Below are 19,588 nucleotides of genomic sequence, written 5' to 3'. Positions count from 1 at the left end.
CGTTAACCCGGGCAGCTGCCAAGCTCTACTGGATGCAGGCAGGCCAGGCCATTCAGCGCAGCCCTGGGGCCCGGGCCCCACTGTCCATCGTCTGCCTGTCACGTGCAGCTGAATTGCCCTGGACCATCTGGAGGCCACCAAGCAGAGGGGAAGGACACTCAGCGTGCCAACGAGGAGTGAGGGTGGGGGGCTGCGGTGACAGTCCCTGAAGACCAGCTGCCCTCAGCCGAGACCCAGCGCACCTGCGCCTGCCCTGGGCCTCCCCCCAAACACTGGGCCAGACCTGGGTGCCGCACAGTGTTCTGGCTGCTTCCCTGATCTGAGCCATGCCAGATAGCAGAGAGAGCTTGCCCCCCTCCCCCCAGAGGGTGGGCAGCAGTGGTCAGCGTTTGGCAGAGAGACACCCAAGAGGCCGTGGAATCCCAGCAGGGTACCCAGCCCAGCCTGGGGGAACACGCAGCTTCTCAGAGGTGGCCACACACTGAATTCTCACACAGAACCAAGGGTGGGCCGTGTGGGGGCCCTGCCGGTCCCCAGGGGTCTGTCTGCAGGCACCCCAGGCCTGCCTAGGGCTTTGCTACACATAGTAGGTGCTCACTGAGTGTGTGTTGAAAACAGCGAAAGATTAGTCCATATATGGATGTGGAATCTGGCCAGGGAAGAGGCAGCTTGGTCCAGCCCACTGCAGGAGGCCGGTGGCAGGGCCTTTGAAGGTTGCCGAGGCCACAAACAGGTAGGAAGAGTGACGGGCTCTCAGCACGCAGCAGAGCCCTGAGGCTCAGAGCCGCAGGCTGGCATTCTCAGGGAACCACTCTCAACAGCTCCCCCAGCACCAGCCCGGGGCCTGGGTGAATGTTTCTAATCCGTCCACTCCCTGCCTCCCAGTGACCAGATTGCCCTGTCCCTGGCCTTATGTCTCAGTCACGGGCATCTGGCCAGCCACCCTGGGCCCTGCCAGCCCTGTGATTCAGGAGCTGTGGTGGGGATGGGGCGGGGGGGGGGGGGGGGGGCACGGGCCTCTTTGCTGCCAGTTGATGAGGGCTGTTCACTGAGCCTGGTGGGGTGCCGGACAGACTGGAATCGGGGCCGTGGGGCAACACGTGAGAGACTTGGGTGGCCCCTGGCAGCTCTGTGGGCTGGAGATGGAGGCCGCTCCCAGGGATGCAGGGTCTGGGCCGCCATCGCGCCTCTTCTCGAGCGAGGGGCCCCACCCACCCACCACAGGCTGGAGGACTCCTGGCCGCCTCTGTCTGCAGCAGCCTGGTGGTCTCCTATGCATCCTTCAAGACCCATCCCAGAAGGCCCCTCCCTTGAAGGGAGTTCTTTGGGATCTGCAGCATACACCTCCCTCCCACCAAAGACCACTGCACAGGGCCGGCCTCGCTGACCAGAGGCGAGTCCTTCCAGGTCTCTGTCCGGCATCCACCTCCTCCCACCGAACCACCCCCCCACCCCAGGGCTCTGGTCTCAGTGCATTAGTGACCCTGCTGGGTGTCCTCGGCCTTGAGAAAGGACCCTGGGAGGATGGAGGGTTGAAGGGGTGGCTGGGTCGCCAGCCTGGGGGGCGGGGAGGAGCTGAAGAGAGAAAGGCAGCAGGAGGGAAAGAGGAAGAGGAGCGGCCGGAGGAAGAGGGAGGAGGCCCGCAGGAGAGGAAGTGAGCAGGTTCTTCGCTCGCTCGCGGGAACTTTGCCCTTGCAGGGAGTTTTCCGAGCTGTCGCTGGGGCAGGCCGGCACCCAGCCCCTGGGGCCCTTAGGCGGCTCAGCCAATGGGGACGGCACTTGTGTTTCTGGTGCTATTTTTTTTTTTTTTTCCTTCTTTCCTTCTTGCGGTTCCCCTCCCTGAGAGGCCTCCAGGCCGGCGGACCTTTACAGCCCATACCAGAGGACCACTCCCCGCCTCCCCCCAGAGCCCGCCCCGACACTGCCGCCCTGCCCTAGGGGACCCCAGGCTCCATTTTTCAGAGGAAGAGATGGGGGAGGAGATCTCTCTCAAACTGTTGGCTCCAGGAGGGCAGTGACCCTGTGCACCATGGTTCCCCGCAAGGGGCAACTGGTGAACCAGGGGCGACATTCCGGCAAGCACAGCCCTTGTTACGGATGAGGCGACTGAGGCCCGGAGTTTGGAGTGAAGGGCTCTAGGTGTAGGGCCTGGAGGCTCCTCACTGCCCCTCCCTGGGTAAAAATGTCCCCAGGGATGGGGATCAAAGGCTGCTCCACAGTGTACATTCCTAGGTCCCAACCCCCTTCTCAGCGCTTATCTCTCAAGGCCTGGAGAAAGCAGTCCGAGCCCCTGGTCACGGGACAGTGGGTCCTGGCCGCCAGGCCTGCTCTTCCCCTGCCTTGTCCCCTTTTCCCGGGATGGTCTCGAGAGGCAATTCTGGACCTGGGATTTCTGAGGTCCTGGGAGGGACTGGGCTTGAGGTGCCTCTTGTCTCCTGCCCAGCTTTCCCCCTCTGCCTTCAGGGCCAGCTCTTGGGCTGCCTGCCCCCTCCAGGAAGCCTCCCGTGACTCCCTCCCTCCTCTGCCATAAGAACAGCAGCTCTCCCGCTCAAGAGAGGGGAAGCGACCCAGTCAGGATTCCCAGCCTCCTGGATCACACCACTCCTGAATCCTGCACACCAGCACCAACCAGCCAGGCGTGTTTCCAGGGAGGAACAGCCCCAGATAACACCCCAAATAAAGCAGGTGTGATCCCTGAGGCAGGTCTCACAAAAGACAGCAGTGCTGGTGCCCCAGACGGAAGGAGAGAGGCAAGGCCCTCTGAGGAGGTGCCCAGCCGGCCGAAGGGGAGCCTGGAGGCGGGAGGGCTGGGCCGGGCCCTGTGCTCTTGGGCCTCAGCCAGGCCTCAGTCCCCACCCTGGCCAGGCCTCTAGCCAGAGTCTCTCCCGGGGCCGGCACCGGGCGGCCTCCAGCGCCTCAGCCCGCCCTGGGCCTCCCCACCTCCCTGACGTTCATCTACTCAAGGGGGATCCCTGCCCCGGAGAAACCGGGAACTTCTGACCCTCCTTGGGAGTGTTTTAAAAAATCCTGCAAAACTACCCTTTCTCTTCCTGTCCCCCAGGGCACCCAGAGAAAAGCCTCCTCCTGGGAAGTTCCCAGCCTGGCTTACTTGGTTGAATTTTTTCAGAAACAGACATGAGGTTCCGTGGACTTCCCCCCTCTACACACACGCAGCTGAGCCCCTGCTGATCCCTCGGCCCTTCTGCTGGGAGGGCTAGTTGCTGGCGTCCTCCAGAAGAGAAGCAGTGACGCAGCGCTGAGATGGGGAGCCCCCGAGGGGGTCTAACGGCCGGCCCAGGCGGACAGCGGGGCATCCCGGTCTCAGGCGCCTGCCCGGGGTGGGGGGGGGTGTGGAAGCTTTTGAGGGGCTGGGTCCACGTCCACCCACCGGGAGTAGCTGGTGACCTGCCGCGGGTCACCCGAGTCAGTGCTCCGCGGCCAGGCGCCCCTGGTTCTCCAGCCAGCGGCCTGAGACACTGGGCGACCAGGTTGAACCAAGTGGGGTGGAGTCAGCAGCAACTTCAAGTTCAGGGCCAAGCGGGGTCCTTGGGCCTCAGGACCCAAAGTGTGGGCAGACTTGCCCAGGGGAACGGCACAGACAGGAGGCCACAGGGGCCCCCTGCTCCTGGACACCCGGCCCTGGGCTGCGGAAAGAAGCTGGGGGGCGGGGGGGCTTCTGGACCCAGGGGACCAGGGACAGTCAGTGACATGACGTGGGGGCTCATGTCCCGGGCACCCAGCGACATGGTCAGCGTTGGGGGCTCAGCCCCTCCCTGGCTGGGTGGCCTGCTCTCCGCTGGGGCAGCGGAGGTAGGAGGGGATGCCCCCCCAGGCTGGAGGGGCCCAAGGAAGTGAAAGGGGAACGGGAAGGGGGACAGGAGCCGTTGGGAAAGTGCAGGCGGGCGGGGCGGGGGTGACTCACGAGCCACAGGCTAACCCACCTCAGGGTGCAGGCTGGCCCCGGCATCCACAGGGGGACAGGGCCGGTTGGCAGGGTCCCCAAGGGCCCGCGGCCAGCAGAGGAGAGCCCCGCCTGGATGCACACAGAAAGCTCACCACACCCCTGCCGGCCAAACTGGAATCTCTCCATTTCTCAGAGGAACAAATTGAGGCCAGTGAGAGTGGGGAGTGTATCACTGGGAGGGCCTGGCACCCGGGACTCTGGGGCCCGTCTCGAAGGCGCCCCGTTCACCCGGGAGCCTCTGGACAGTTCTGTTCCCTGTGTTCCAGGCGGGCAAACTGAGGCCCAGGGTGACCAGTGGGCAGCACAGCTCACCGCTGAGGCGTGGGGCACCCTCCTCTGCTGGCATCGGCTCCTCCGGGCTTGGGGCCCATCCAGGTGGAAACCTGATCGGCTGGGCCTCGCCACTGGGTAACTGGGCCCTCCTCAGCCAGAAATCTCAGCCGCAGGCTGGGCTGGTCAGGAACCCGAGCTTCCTGTGATACGGGGGGACCACCCCCTCCTTGGCCTGCACTGTCCACCAAGGGGGAACACGGTCAGTCCGGATCTGATGAGACCGATTCTGTGTGAGCCTGCAATGGGCCCGCATCTCAGACCTGGGTTTGATGGGCCAGGCGGGGAAGGGGCTTCCCCTGGCAGAGCAGCCTCTGTTGGCCTCTGGGGCGGCAAGCAGGGCTCCCCCACCCCGCCGACCCAGAGGCCCTGCTCCCTCCACATCCCAGGCCCCCAGGGAGTAATCTGGGCTGAGTCACCTGAGCTGTGGAGACCCATAGCACTGGGGGCACACAGGTGTGACCAGAACAGGTAGTGGCCAGGCCGGGAGGTCCGTCCAGACCCAGGTAGGACTCAGCAGTAACCCCTCTGTGCCCAGGGCCAGGGGGCTACGCGCCGTGCCCTCTTAGTCAAGCAGAGTGAAGGAGCCCCAGAGCAGGTGGGGTAGCCCAGGAAGGAGTGGGCATCTCCCCCCTCCCCCGCCGCCACTGTGAGGTCCCAAGAAGCAGATCATGTCTTTTGGAGACCCTGGTCTTTCCTCTTCTGATTCACTTTCAGGCGCTCTGTTGAGTAGGTCTCGGTTCTGTCGCTCACCCCAGATGTCCTTGGAAAGGGACTCGGCATCTCTGAGCCCAGCAGGGTCAGCAAGACCCAGTGCGGACAGCGCCATCTGGGTGGGCTTTCTGGACCTTTCAGGGGCTTGTCACAGACAGTCTGGGAGCCAGCTGTCACCTGCCTACTTACCAAAGGGGAAACCAAGGCCCAGAGATGGGCAGAGGCTCACCCAGTGTCACACAGCGCTTGGTGCAAGCCGGAGGAGCCCAGGTCTGGAGGGCTGGGGCTTTGCATTCTGTGTGCCTGCAGGATGGCAAGGAGGATGCTCAGCTTTCTGCTGGGAGAGCTGGGCTCGTCGGTCCAGGACAGGTGCAGGGCCCGGCACCCCTCGGCCAAGATGGCTTTGAACAGCCTGAGCAGGCCGACCTGCTGGGACAACCCTGGGCCACGCGGCGCCGGCCCCTTCGGGTGGATGTACCCAGCCCTGCGGGACTGACGGCCTTGTCCCTCATCCGTCCTCGGTCAGCTGCCTCCAGGGCCCTCGTGGGGCCTGGCTCAGGGGCCTCCTGTCGCCCCGCGTTGCTCCTTCTCTGCAGGTTTGGGGACCCTGGAGGGCAGGCCCAGGCTGGGCCATCCTGGCTCTTGTACACACAGGCCGGGGGACGGCGGGAGCGAATGGGAAGCTGTGTGTCCAGCCTTGCGACCTCCCGCCCCCGGGACACAGCTGAGCGGCCTGTGCCTTGGTGGCCTTGACCTTGGCCACCTCGCTTCGCTACATCGCGGAGCTGCAGGAGGGGACAGGCGCGCGACAGGCAGGCCGGAGCTGGGCCTTGCCCAGAGTGGGTACAGGGTGGCCGTGGCTGGCCGCTTGGGCCGGGCACGCTGCGTGACAGGCCACGTACCGCACCGCGTCCGACGCCTGCCGGGGGGCTGCAGGTATGGCGGGCGCTCCAACCGGGGCCTCGTCCGCGCGTGCGCAGTGGCGGGCCTCTCCCTGGTCTGCGGGCCTGTGACGCACGGCGTCCGGTCCGGCCGGGGTGGGAGGTGGACGCACGTTCTTCTTCACGTGCCGCTGATTGTTCTTCCACCGGAGAATACTGGCTAGCCTTTGGGCGAGAAAGAGAGGGGAAAGGCAGGGAGGGGAATGAGAAACAGACCTGGAGGGGCATTTTATTTATTTATTTATCATTATTATTATTTTTGGCTGCACCGCACAACTTGCTGGATCCTAAGTTCCCCAACCAGGGATCAAGCCCGTGCGCCCTTTAGTGAAAGCGAGAGTCTCTATCACTGGATTGCCGAGGAAGGCCCTGAAGGGACTTATTATTATTATTATTAATTTTTTTGGCTGTACTGGGTCTTCCTACTGTAAACACGTTTTTCTCTAGTTGTGGCGAGCGGGGGCTACTCCGGTCGTGGACTGCGGGCTTCTCCTTGTGGCTTCTCCTGTTGTGGACCTCGGGCTCCAGGGCACACGGGCTTCAGTCGTTGCGGCTCGAGGGCTCAGTCGTTGCGGCTCCCGGGCCCTAGAGCACAGGCTCAGTCGTTGTGGTTTATGGGCTTAGTTGCTGCAAAGCATGTGGGATCTTCCTGGATGGGGGATCGAACCCACGTGTCCTGCCTTGGCAAGCAGTTTCGTTACCACTCAGCCACCAGGGAAGCCCCTGAAGGGGCATTTTAAACAAAAGTCCACCCAAAACTCCACGTCGCCAGGAAAGATAAGAAAAGACTTGACATCACGGGTCATCCGGGAAATGCAAATGCAAACCACAGTGAGCTCCCACTTCACACACAAGAAGGGATTCTCCCTGATCCTGTCTTTGCAGAGTTTAAAGATGGGGAGCCAATCTATGTGCAGAAGACAGGACAACGGTGCCCTACGTGGAGGACCACTAGAAAGGTCATGATGGAAGCTTCTGGAACCTAGGCCTCTCTGTCAATCTGGGTGCTGGGTACCTGTGAGTGTTCAGTTTGTGGCCATTCAAGGAGCTGCACATTGACACTGCACATAGTTGCGGAGACAGTGGCTATTTTGGGAGTGTGGTTAACCCCACCCTCATGGCCCTCCAGCCTGACTGGTTGTTCCTAGACACTGCCTTCTAGTCCTTAGAACACCAAACTCCTATCTGCCTCAGGGCCTTTGCACTTGCTGTTCTCTCTGTAATGGACCCTGCTCCCCACACGCATCCTTTCTGCTTCTTTAATTTCTGCTCCTTTAGGGTTTGGTGTAAACATCACCTCTTCCAGGAAGCCCCCCTGGATTCCTAGACAAGGACAAGGTTCTTGTGGCTCCTGCACTTCTTCCTCATGCTCATCATAGCCAATTATTGGATGTAACTGTGTGATCATACTCTCTTCCTCCATGCTCCACTGGCACGGACCATGAATGTTTTGATCACTGTGGGGTCCCAGGGTGTGAGTTAGTGCGGTTTTGAGCTTCTGTCTTCAGATAGAAGGAAGGAAGGAGGAGAGGAAGGGAGGGGAAGATGAATGGATCCAGTTCTCTACAGCAGGGACAGAGGTTACAGGAGTCAATGTGCTGTCTCTCCAAGGTGTGAGCACCCTGTCCCAGGAGGGTGTGGGCACAGCCCTGGCAGGGATAATGTCCTAAGACTGCCAAAACTGATGAGGAATAGGCCTGGGGAGGAAGGGGTTGGGCCAGCTCAGGGCTCACACCTTCCAGCGGATGTTGACAGGGAGTATAGGAGGGTAGGTGTCACAGGAAGTCCTCGAGTCCCTGGGCTGCAGCTGACTCACCTGGTGTTTGATAACACTCACGGGTCAGACTTGAACCTTGTTCTCCAGGGGTCCCTGGGGAAAACAACTGTCTGATATCCTGAACACAGGAGGCGCTGAACTGGAGGAGGAGCAACCCAGTCCTAGGATCAAACAAGGCTTTCTATAGGATGGGGCTTTGGGGGCTGGGCTTTGACATGTGAATGGAGTTCACAAAGAAGCCAATTTAGAGAGGGCTTGACAGAAGAGTACGTTGGGAGAACTGCAAACATTTGATGTGGCTGGGCCTTTTGGAGTCCATAGAAACCTCAGCGTGGAGGTCTGGGCTCAACAGCATTTCTGCTCTGGTCAGCTCTCAGCAGAGTACACGGAGGGCCCAACTGGGGAAGACCCCAACTGGGCAAGCAGGGTTGGGGTGGGCGTGGGCTCGGGGGAGCCCTCTTAGCACAGCTCAGAGGGGGCTGTGTGTCCTTACCCCTTAGAAGGAATATGCTGGGCCTTGAATTCAGGTCCATCTGTGCAGGTGGGGAGACTGAGGTGGGCAGGATCTGAGCGAGGCTCGCAGAGCTGAAGCTGGGTTCTAGAGCCCACAAGGGCAAGAGACAGGCCCTCTTGGGAGTCGGACACAAGCTTACCAGGCCAGCCTCTGGTGCTCAGCCTTGGGGGTTCCGTGACACCCATCTAAGAACCGGTTGGAGACTAGGGGCAAGAACTCTGCAGCAGGCAGCAGCTGCAGGGCCTCTGGGCTTCCCTCCCCCAACGTGGCCAGGAGCCCCTTCCTCTCCTCCCCAGCCTCCACGTTGGCCCAGAGAAGGAAAGCAAGCTGCAGGGTCACAGAGCAAGAATGTCTCCTTGGAATTCAGCCAGGAGGTGGAAAATGCTTCCTAGGCCTGGAGATTAGCTGGCGCCCAGGATGCCTGGGGCGGGTGTGTTCTCAGAGGACTGGGGCATAAACTCAGGAGCTGGGACTTCGTCAGCAACGGTAATGTGGTAATGCGGAGCCATAGAGGGTGTGGGAGCAGGAGAGGGGCAGGGCCACATCCGATGTTCCAGCAGCTGGCTCTACATTGTGAAAGGGCCCGGGAGGCGCCAAAGCAAATGTCGCCTCACATGTCAGATTTCTCTCTGCTTCTAGCCAAATAGAAGTTCATATTAGAGATAGTTTTGGTTTAGTCACTAAGTCGTGTCTGACTCTTGCAACCCCATGGACTGTAGCCTGCCAGGCTCCTCTGTCCATGGGATTTTCCAGGCGAGAATACTGGAGTGGGTTGTCATTTCCTTCTCCAGAGGATCTTCCTGACCCAGGGATCAAACCTGGATCTCCTGCATTGCAAGCAGAATCTTTACCTACTGAGCTACGAGGGAAGCTACACAGTCATGAGGATGATAACTTGTTTTTCTGTGATACGCTCACTTTTCTGATGTTCTCTAATTTGACTCTGTCCCCATGGCAACCCGAAGAGGCAGGAAGGGGCATACCTGTCATCTCTATGATTCTGCGCAAGTCCCTTTCCCTGGAAAGGGCCTCAGTTTTCTCACCTGTGAAATGGGGGTGAAAACTATGTGGGGCTGCTGGAAGGATGAAAATCAGAGTGTGATTCTGATTTCTGAATCAAGGGGTCGAAAAGCACAGAGTGGTTGGGCCGTGGTCACTACTGCTCTTTTTCCCGGGAAAGAACCGGGGACCAGGGGCCCCTCTGTGGTACCTGCTCACAGTTGGTTTTAGAGTAAGGGGTGGGGGGTGTAAGGAGGAGGAGAAAGGCGGTCCTGGATCAACTGATAAGCTAAGCTTCCTGGCTCTGCTCTAGCCCATTCCCAAGGTCCATGTGAACAGAGGGCCAAGGGCCAAGGGCAGGGGCTGGAATCCGGCCTCCCCCCTGTCATCAGGGGCACTTTCTAGACTTAATCATGACGGTGACCTTTCCCCAGGGTGGACTGGGTGTGGTGCCAGCCTTCCAGCTCAGGAATCTGCAAGTCTATATGTATTGCCCCCACCTGTCTCCACCCTCCACTGAACTGTCACCTCAGGCCTGGGGTTGGAAGCAGGTATCTGTTACAGGCCTAGCGACCTTAGCAGCCCCCACACCTAGGAAGGACAGCCCGGTCTTGCTGACCCCGGAGGAGGGAGGGGGATGTGTGAGCATCATAGGGTGTTTGCAGGCGGGCTGGACCAGAGTCCCCGGGCCTTGCCACAGCCCCCGCTTCCGTCGCTCAGCTCCTTAGGCCTGCGAAGTCCCTTCAAGGCCGGGGGATCTCAGAGCAGGGCTCAGGAGAAGGACACGCACTCGTGAGGGCTCTCTTCGGGCATACCCAGGCCAGCACTCCGTGTGCAGACCCTGCGGTCCGGGTTCCGGTGGCCACACAGCACAGGAGCAGAGCCTCGGAACCACCCCGAGCTACGCCCTGCTCTGTCTGGGCCTGTGTGTGCATCTGCAAAATGGAGCCCAATGGCCTGGGACCAGCCTCCCAGGGTCCCAGCTGGACCCTGGACCACCGGATCGGGCGGAAAACTGGGTTCTCAGAACTCCACAGCCCATCCTGGCCCTCCTCCTGCGAAGCAGCCCAGGCTCGGGGTGGAGGCCGTTGAAGGTGGAGAACTTTCTCTGGTGGGAGTCTGGGTGGGGACACTGCGCCGCGGGACAGAGGCCCTGACTCTCCCAAGTCAGGGGGAGGGAAGGTGTCTAAGTCATATCAGAGGGTGGAGGGTCCACCCGGACACCCCAGGTAAGCCTGGGGCCCCAAGGTGAGCGTTCTCAAGCCCATCCCCTGGGAGGCTGGAGCCCGGGGCGGGCCGGCTACCCAGCCGGGGCGCAGGCCCCGCCTCCCCGGGCTCTGCGCTCGCGGCCCGGGTGGGGAGGTCATTATCTGGCGCTCCCAGGCCCGCGCGGCTCACGTGGCCGCGGCTCAGAGCCTCCCGGGTCCCAGGGCCGCTCAGCTCGCGAGGAGATAAGCCCTGGCGCCCCCAGTGCGTGTCCGGCGCGGGCCGGCCGGGGCTGCAGGCCCCCACCCCGCCCCTCGGGCGGGCCCGGCCCACTTGGCCCAGCTTCCTCTCCATAAAAGGCGAGGTTTGGGAGCGCCCGGGGAGGGGGTGCTGGCCCCACAGGCCCGGCCGGAGAGGGTGGCCGGAGCTGCCCACCCCCTGGCCCCTCCCCCGCAGGGAGCCGCTGCGGGCCTGGTGGACTCAGGGTGGGGAGGGGGGCGCAGCCCAGCGCCCGAATTTTCTAAATCGCTGCCTCTCTCTTCCCAGACCGCCACCCCGAGCGGGCTCCCCGCTCCAAATCGGACCCCCTGGAGTCCCCCCGCTGTGCATGTGAACACAGTGAGGCCCGCAGCGTGGCAGGGCCGGGGGCGGGGGCGGAAGAACAGCTGGAAACGCCAGCGTGCCCCAGGGTCACGCTGCGACGCAGGTGCCAACAGAGATCTATTCCGTGCCGGCCCTCTGTGCGTTCCGATACCCCTAGGATTGGGGTACCCGCTCCCAGACGTCCTTCGGTGCCTTGCCACTTAGCTCCCCGGACCCTCAGTTTCCCATCTGTTAAATAGGGAGATGGTTTTCATCTCCTGAGTGTGTGCAGATGTAAAGTACAACAGCCAGCCGGCGCAGGTGAGGGGGGAGGGTGAGGAGAGCTGCTTCTGCCACCCCTTTCCCACCCCCACCCCGCTCCCGAGAGAGCCCTGGGGTTCGCGGACCCAAACCCGCACTCAAAGGACTGGGAGGCCGAGAAATCTGGAGGCCAGGAGACAAACAGTGAGTGCTCAATAAATGCAGCTCCGCGCCCTTGGAGGTGTGAGTCATGCTGTCCTGGCCCTGGGCTGGGAAGCGGGGCCTTTGGGTGTCATCGGGCGCCACCCCGCCGCGGTGCGAGGTGACCCCGGCAGGACGCCACGCCTCCCCGGCCTCAGTTTCCCTCTGGGTGAATGGGGAGGCCGGGTCTGGCCAGCTGGGGGTGGGGAGGGGGAAGCGGGCCAGAGGATGGGCGGCCCTCCGGGGAAGTTCCCGAAGCTGAACCCCCATCCGCCATCTGCCGCCCCCTCCCAGCCGTGCCCGCAGCCCCCTCGGCCGGGGGGCCCGGGCAGCCACGTCCGCCGCCGACGAGTCAGCCATAAAAGGCAACCGGCGGCGAGGCGCGCGGCCAAACTTAGTCATCCGGCCCGCGGGCCGCCGGGCGCGCGCCGCGCTGCTTCCTCCCCGAACTTCCCGTGTTCCGCCGGGCCCCGGAGGGGTCCGAGGTGGGGCCGCGCCTTTCGACACGTTCCCGCTTCTCCGAAGGGCCGGCCGCGGCTGGGCCCTGGCGGGGGACACCCTCGGGGAGGCTGCGGGGAGGGGGCTTGGCCTGGGGGGGGGGTCCCGCCGCGGACACCCGTGGCCCATACCCCGGCCCCCCAGGCCGGCGTGCGGGCGCTTTAATCCCAGAGCTGCCTGACAGCCTGGCGCCAGGGCGCCCTCCAGAAGACGCCTGCGAGGGAGGGCGAGGTCTGCACCTAGATCAACCCCATCAAGCCCGGGGGAGAAAAGTACGAGGCGGTCAGGTCCAGTTTGCAAAATGTAAAAAATACTTTGTGAAACCACCGAATACCGGCCTGCAGGAGCGGCGGTAGATAAGAAGGGTATGAGATGCGACCTACATGCAGGGTCAGGAACACCCAGACGAGCAGCCTCAGGCAGCAGGGCTCAGGGCCCCCTTACAGCCAAAGCCAGCCAAGGGTGACAGCAGTCAGGATGGTGGTGGTCGGTCAGGGCCGGGGGGTGGGGAGCCTGCCTGGAACCGAAAAGGCCTGTGTGCTAATTAGAGTGGTGGTCCCAGGGCCTTCCACTCAGGATCCAGCTGTAGAGTCAGGGCTGGGACCTCTACTGTAGGTTAAATTGCACCGAAACCGAACTGTAAAAAGGGCACTCCTATTTATTTCTTCGAGAAAACAGAGCTGAATACGGTGAAATAATGAGCAGAGCTCGGGGTGAACTACATTCCTCTCTAGACTTCTCTGTATACTCAGAATATTTCACAGTTTTCAAAAAGGGACAAGTGAGGCACCGAGCCGGGAGTTGGGCGCCGTGGTCAACCTCTCTGACCTGTTTCTTGTTCTGTATGATGGGCCAGCATCATCCCTCTGGGGCAGGTGTGTTAGGACCATACGGAGGGGTGCACGTCAAGTGCCGAGCCTGAGCCCGAGGCAGCCAGTAGGTGCTCCACAAAGAGAGAGGGTGTCAGGCCCCCTTTTTCCTCAGCGCTCCTGGGAGAGAGAGGACTTGCTGGGGTGGGGAAGGTCTTTAGGCCGTAGGCTAAACGGGCTTATGATGGCTGGGCCCTGGGGCAGCTAAGGACAATCCTCCTGCCGGATGCTTTCCCATGGCCACTGCTTGTCCAGCAAGGCCTGGGGGAGGCCAGGCAAGGGGGTGCCATGAATGGGGGGTGCCTATGAAGGTGTCTGAGCTGTACCGGAGTGGTTAATGGCCTGGCCTGGCTTGGCCTGGAAAAGCTTGTGTTTCTGACAAACGGGGCCAGCCAAGCTGGGCCCTGCTGTCTGGTTCTGGCTGCCCTGTCCCTGGGGCGAGGGTCACTCCAGGTGAGTCTCGGGGCTGGCACGTTCAACAGGACACGGGCCTGCAGGTCGCCTGGACTCAGACTCCAGGTGGCCAGGTCCACGGGCAGCTCCCATGGGCAGCGAGGGCACACCGGATGGTGCGTGCCACCCGGCCAGTCCTGGAGCCCGGCCCGGGGAGGTCGGCGCCAGGGGCTCGGAGGGCCGAGGGCCAAGCCAGCAGGGAGGGAACGGGGTAGGGTGTGGGGTCAAGAAAGGGCCTTCAGGAAGGGAGAGGAAGAGAAAGTGAAACGAGAGTCTGCTTTTCCTCCTGAGACTTAGGGGCCCCCACAGGTGGGCGCCGCACCCGGGTGCGCCAATGAAAGCCACCAGGACCCTGATGGGGAAGGAAGACCCCCAGAGGCAGTGAGGTTAAGGGACTAGGTCCAGGCTGACCCAGCTAATGACAAGCATGAGCAAGAGAGAATTGTCAGAAGCGTGGCCAGGGGACTCCCGAGTAGGAAGGGTCCAGGAAGCAGCCCAAGTGAAGGGGAGGCCCTCAGAGTAGGAAGGAGGGGCAGGGGGTCCCGGGCAGAGAGAGGTACATGCCAGCCAGGTGGGGCCAGCCTGGAGGCAGGACCAGTGGAAAGACACTGCTCCTGGGTGCCCTCTAGTGGGGACAGTCTTCCCGGGCGAGGTGACGTCCCCACAGGATGCATTGGGGACCAGCTCTATTCCCCCTGTACCAAGCCCAGAGTTTCATAGGCACCCCCCCCCATTCATGGCACCCCTTTCTCAACCCACCCTCACCCCCACAGGCCCTGCCTCCCCCAGGCCTTGCTGGGTAAGAAGTGGCCGTGGGAAAGTATCCAGCCAGAGGCACGTCCTTAGCTGCCCAGGGGCCCAGGTCATCCACCCACTGAACTCTCCAGCCGGAGCCTCCCAGCCATCCTATGGGGGCGGGATTTCTCCGCCCCTTTTCCGGATGAGGAAACAGGTCTAGAGTGCCGGGAACGCCCATCTCTCATGCCCACGAATGCACCATGGAACTGGGCGCCCTGAGTCTGGACACTGGGGTAGATGCAGATGAAGCTGAGAATCTGGGTTTATTAGTCTGCTCGCTGGTGAAAGCAGCCCTTCCTCCAGCATCTGATGAATCCTGCCTTCTCTGGCTGGAAGGTGCTCCAACACCCTCACCTGAAGGGACCCCTCAGGCTTTTGCTCCATCATCCCTGTGGCCTTCAGCCCCAGAACTAGGGTCTGATTTCAGCATGCCCCAAGGGCTCAGTGGTCGAAGTTGACCCCAGAGGAAACAGCTCATACTCCAAGAGAAAGACAAATGTTGCTAATTTTCATCAACAGGAACGTTGGGCTCCGTGGAGATGGGCTCTACCAAGGTCAGGTCCCTGGGGGTGACACAGGGGCACTGGGCCACTGGACTGGGCTGGATCTACGGATCCAGTGTGCATCCCAGAGTCAGAATGTAATGTGTCAGCTGGTGCAGCTGAAAGGGCCTCCACCAATTTGCTTGGTCTGTTGTCTGAAGTTGCATTCCATCCCATCAGTGGTCTACGTTCACTGAGGCAGGCAGGAGAGGACTTCCCAGGCATGGTTGGAGGAAGAATCTGAATGATTTAGCACGTGTGACCTGCATGCCTCTGAGAAATATATCAGCAAGGCAATGCCAGCGTCCCTGGGCACCAGCAACCATCCTCTCTGGGCTGGTGTGAGGGGGCAGTACTCCCCTGCCATGGGCTCCTGATCCCAGGGGGCTGATGCCATCCTGAAGGGCAGAAGCCAAGCGCCGACCCTTCAGTGCTAGAGACAAGGTGGGCAAATGGCACAGAGATGGGGCTATTTCCAGAAAGTTCTGGCCTGCAGGAATTTTGGATGGCAGCTAATGGATCATGGTGTTCTTAGAAATGAAGTAGATTTGCCACACACTAACTGATCGCTTGAGCTATAAAATCAGAAAACTGGAGATCTGTTGGGAGGAAATCCCACTGGAGTCCACACACCCTTGAGTTTCTAGGGTTGAGGTATGTTATTCAGTGTATAATAAATACTTTTATTGGTCACTGTATCACACAATTGCACTTTCAACTTGTGCTTGCCAATGCTAAGACGTTCAGTCGTGTCTGACTCTGTGCGACCTTATGGACCGTAGCCCGCCAGGCTGCTCTGTCCATGGGATTCTCCAAAGAATACTGGAGTGCGTTGCCATGCCCTCCTCAGAGGATCTTCCCAACCTAGGGATCGAACCTGTGTCTCTTACATCTCCTGTGTTGTCAGGGAGGTTCTTTACCACCAGCGCCACCTGGGAAGCCCCTTAACTTGCTGACAACTGCTATTGCTACAGTATCCTTTTGTAATTTCTTTGTAATTCTATGCATTTTATTTTATGCATTGAAAGGCATGATTCTTATTGTCTGTGAATGGATGAATGGATCAACAAAATGGGTGTGTGTGTGTATATATATATATATATATAATAGAATATGATTCTGCTTTTTATTTTTTTTAATTTTTAAAATTTTTTTTAATTTTTTTTTTATTCTGCTTTTTAAAGGGAAGGAAGTTCTGACAATGCTACAAGGCGGATGAACCTTCCTCAAGGTTCATTATGCCAAGTGATTAAAACAGTCACAAAAAGACAAATACAGTACGATTCCACTGACCTGAAACAGCTTACCATAGTCAAACAGAAACAGAAAGTAGAAGCGTGGTTACCAGGGTCTGGGGCTCTGGGGCCAGGGTGAAAAGAGGAATTTACTGGGTATAGAGTTTCAGGTTTGCAAAACGAAAAACTTCTGGAAAGTTGTTTCGCAAGGGTGAATGTCTTACTGCTAGGAAGCTGCAATTAAAATGGGCTTGGTCAGTTCAGTCACTCAGTCGTGTCCGACTCTGCGAGCCCACGGACTGCAGCACGCCAGGTCTCCCTGTCCATCACCAACTCCCGGAGTCTACTCAAACTCATGTTCATTGAGTTGGTGATGCCATCCAACCATCTCATCCTCTGTCGTCCCCTTCTCCTCCTGCTTTCAATCTTTCCCAGCATCAGGGTCTTTTCCAATGAGTCAGCTCTTCACATCAGGTGGCCAAAGTACTGAAGTTTCAACTTCAACATCAGTCTTTCCAATGAATATTCAGGACTGATCTCCTTTAGGATGGACTGGTTAGATCTCCTTGCAGTCCAAGGGAGTCTCAAGAGTCTTCCCCAACACCACAGTTCAAAAGCATCAATTCTTCGGCGCTCAGCTGTCTTTATAGTCTAACTCTCACATTGGTACATGACCACTGGAAAAACCATGGCCTTGACTAGAAGGATCTTTGTTGGCAAAGTAATGTCTCTGCTTTTTAATATGCTGCCTAGGTTGGTCGTAACTTTCCTTACAAGGAATAAGCGTCTTTTAGTTTCATGGCTGCAGTCACCATCTGCAGTGATTTTGGAGCCCCCAAAAATAAAGCCTGCCACTGTTTCCACTGTTGGAAATGGGCTAGGAAAAGGCACGTGTTATGTGTATATTACCACAATTTAAAAAACACAGGATGCAAAAAACACAACAGGAACTCTTAAAAAAAAAAAAAAAATTTTTTTTTTTTTAAAGCATGATTCTGAGAAGGGTCGCCTCAGTATCCTCAGATGTTAACGGCATCCGCGTGGGTGAAAGGTTAAGAGCCCTCGCACCTCCAATTGGAGGATCCCGACAGGAATTCCGGAGCAACCAGGGATTCTGGGAATGGTAGTTCACAGCCCCCAGCTGGAGCCTCGCGGAGAAGGGTGGGCTTGGAGCCGGGAGACAAAAGCTCCGAGACCGACATCGGGTGGGCGAGGGGTTCGAAGGACGCACGCTCGGCACGCCCGGCCCCGACGCTGCCCGCCGGTGTCACACGCGCACACACACCTGTCCACTTGTGCCGTGCGGCACGTGGCGCTCCGGGTTGCGTTCGCACACGTTTTCCAATACAGGTGCCCATCCGAACGTGTGCGGGTCAAGCTCGCAGACGCTTCCTCGCTCTTTCCGGAGACATCCCCGCTGGAGCAGGGGCCTCGGCAGCGACCGCGAAGGGCCGGGGCGAGGGGGTGATGCGCAGCAAGAGTGTGCCAGGCAGAGGGCACAGAGTGCAAAGGCCCCGAGGCAGGAGGTTGCGTGGCCAGCGGGATGGCTGGGGGAGAACGGCAGGAGACGAGGGAGGCTCGGCTTCGTTGGCCAAGGAGGGGCGTTAGGACAGGCCAGAGGCCGGGTCTCGCAGGTGAGCGCCGGGCCGCTGCCTAGTGAATTGAATGACACTTATTGTTCTCCGCGTGGGTGCAGCGGCGGCCTCGGAAGTGACTCAGCGGAATTCCTGGGCGCTGGGGGTGGGCTGGAGGGATGCTCCGAATAGGCTGGGGAGGGGGCGTTGCCCGCACAGAGGCCCCACCTCCGAGTTCTGGCCGCACCCACCCCGGAGTTCTCCACCCGCCACCCCACCTACACCCCCGCTTTGGGCTTCTGGAGGGACCCGCGGGAGCCGAGGAAAGGAGGGTAGCGGTGGGCGTAGAGCCCGAGGGTTCAGGGAGAGAGGGAGGGAGCGGGGTGGGCGGGGCCTTCTCCGCATCCTCGGGACCCCCCATCCTTGAGCCTAGACTTGGGTGGACGTGGGGCGCCCCGGAAGGAACTGGGGTGCGGAGGGGAGACGGCTCTCTTCAGTTCCGGAGGCCCAGGCCTTTGGCGGGGAGCTGAGCTGGCCCAGTCCGGACTCCCTGAGTGACTCAGCCGGATCAGGACCTCTCTAGGACTAACTTCTTCCCCTAAATAAAGGGAAGCATTCAGTAAGCACGCTCAAGCTGGTTCTCGGTCGCTAAGTCGCGTTCAATCATAAAGTCGCTCCTGGCCGACTTGGCATTTGGGTGGTGGGGGGAGGGTGCCAGGGCAGGCTGAGGTAAGACCATCTGAGCACTGAACTGGGGGCCCTGGTGAAAATATTCTAAGAACTGAGCCTCAGTTTTCCAAAGCATAAAACGGGTATATATAAAACCCCCAAGAATGAGACTTGCTGGAGGAAGCTGCACGCGATCCACCACCCGGGGTGGCCGGACTGAGAAGGTGAATTAGTGTACTTCATGGCCCAGCTCCAACTTGCCCTCCTTGGAGACAGCTGCCACCACCACCAAGACAAAATGTCCGGCCTGTTCCCTCCTAGGGTCCGCCCCACCCCCAGCCCCCCAGGACCCCACTGCCCTCTCCACCGCCCGACCGGGCTGCGGGCCGCCTGGCGGCCCCCAGGTGGCGCTGGAGACGCGCCTGCCGTGCCAAGCTGGGAGGGACTGGACGCGTCCTTGGGAAGAGGGGCTCTCGGGAGGCCACCCCAGGCCCACGGAGAAGCCCTTTGGGTACCCGCCTCTGACCCCGCCACCAGAAGTACTGCGTTCAAAAAATGCAAGATAAGAGTAAGTACACATACGTATTTATGTGGTCAAGTTACAACGGAACAGGCCTTATCCCGAATTGGGGTCTGGAGCCAGTGACAGATAACTGATTAGGATGCTTATCGGAGCAGGACGGTTTAAACAGGGCCTGGAAAGGTGAGTAGGATGTGGAGCAGACGGGAGGGGGGATTCTAGGCTGGAAGGTGGGACTGGTTCCAACAAGTATAGACTTTTTACAGGAGTTCATTTCCCAGCTAAGAGGGTGGAATTTCGCAAGTGGAGTCTGATGGAGGTGGGTGATGGCCTAGCCTCACCCAGCTTAGGACTGGCCACGGTTTGTCTCAGAGTGGCCTCGGGGACATGGCAGGCGGTGATCCATCAGCGTGGTATCCTGGCGCCACTGGCATTGCACTCTGATGAACAGACAGTGAGAAGTCACCCTGGGGACACAGCTGGCTGGCCTGCCTTCTCCCAACCCAACATCATCCGTAGCTCTCCAGGGCCCTTGAGACAAAATCTGGGGCCTCAGCTTGAACCTCCCTGCCAACAGTCACTGGACATTTCCTGGCAGATGGAGACCAGGAACTTTGTCTGTGGGGCGCTGGACCAGGGGCAACCTCCCAGCCTCTTGGGTCAGAAAGGCATAGAAAGGGACTTCCCTGGTGGTCCGATGGCTAAGACTCCATGCCCTCTCAATGCAGAGGCCCGAGCTTCGATCCCTGGTCTGGGAGGATTCCACATGCCCGGGAGCAACTAACCTCGTAGTTACCACTATTAAGCCTGGGTTGTAGAGCCCTGGAGGGGCAACTCCTGATGGCTGTACACTGCAGAAAGAGACGCCACTCTAATGAGAAGGTCAGGCCCCGCAACTAGAGAGTCGCCCCCACTCTCTGCAACTAGGGGAAAGCCTGTGT

This window comes from Dama dama, chromosome 10, assembly GCF_033118175.1.
Source record: "Dama dama isolate Ldn47 chromosome 10, ASM3311817v1, whole genome shotgun sequence".
Lineage (NCBI taxonomy): Eukaryota > Metazoa > Chordata > Mammalia > Artiodactyla > Cervidae > Dama > Dama dama.
The sequence above is the reverse complement of the archived record's forward strand: the minus strand, read 5'-3'. Positions refer to the sequence as shown.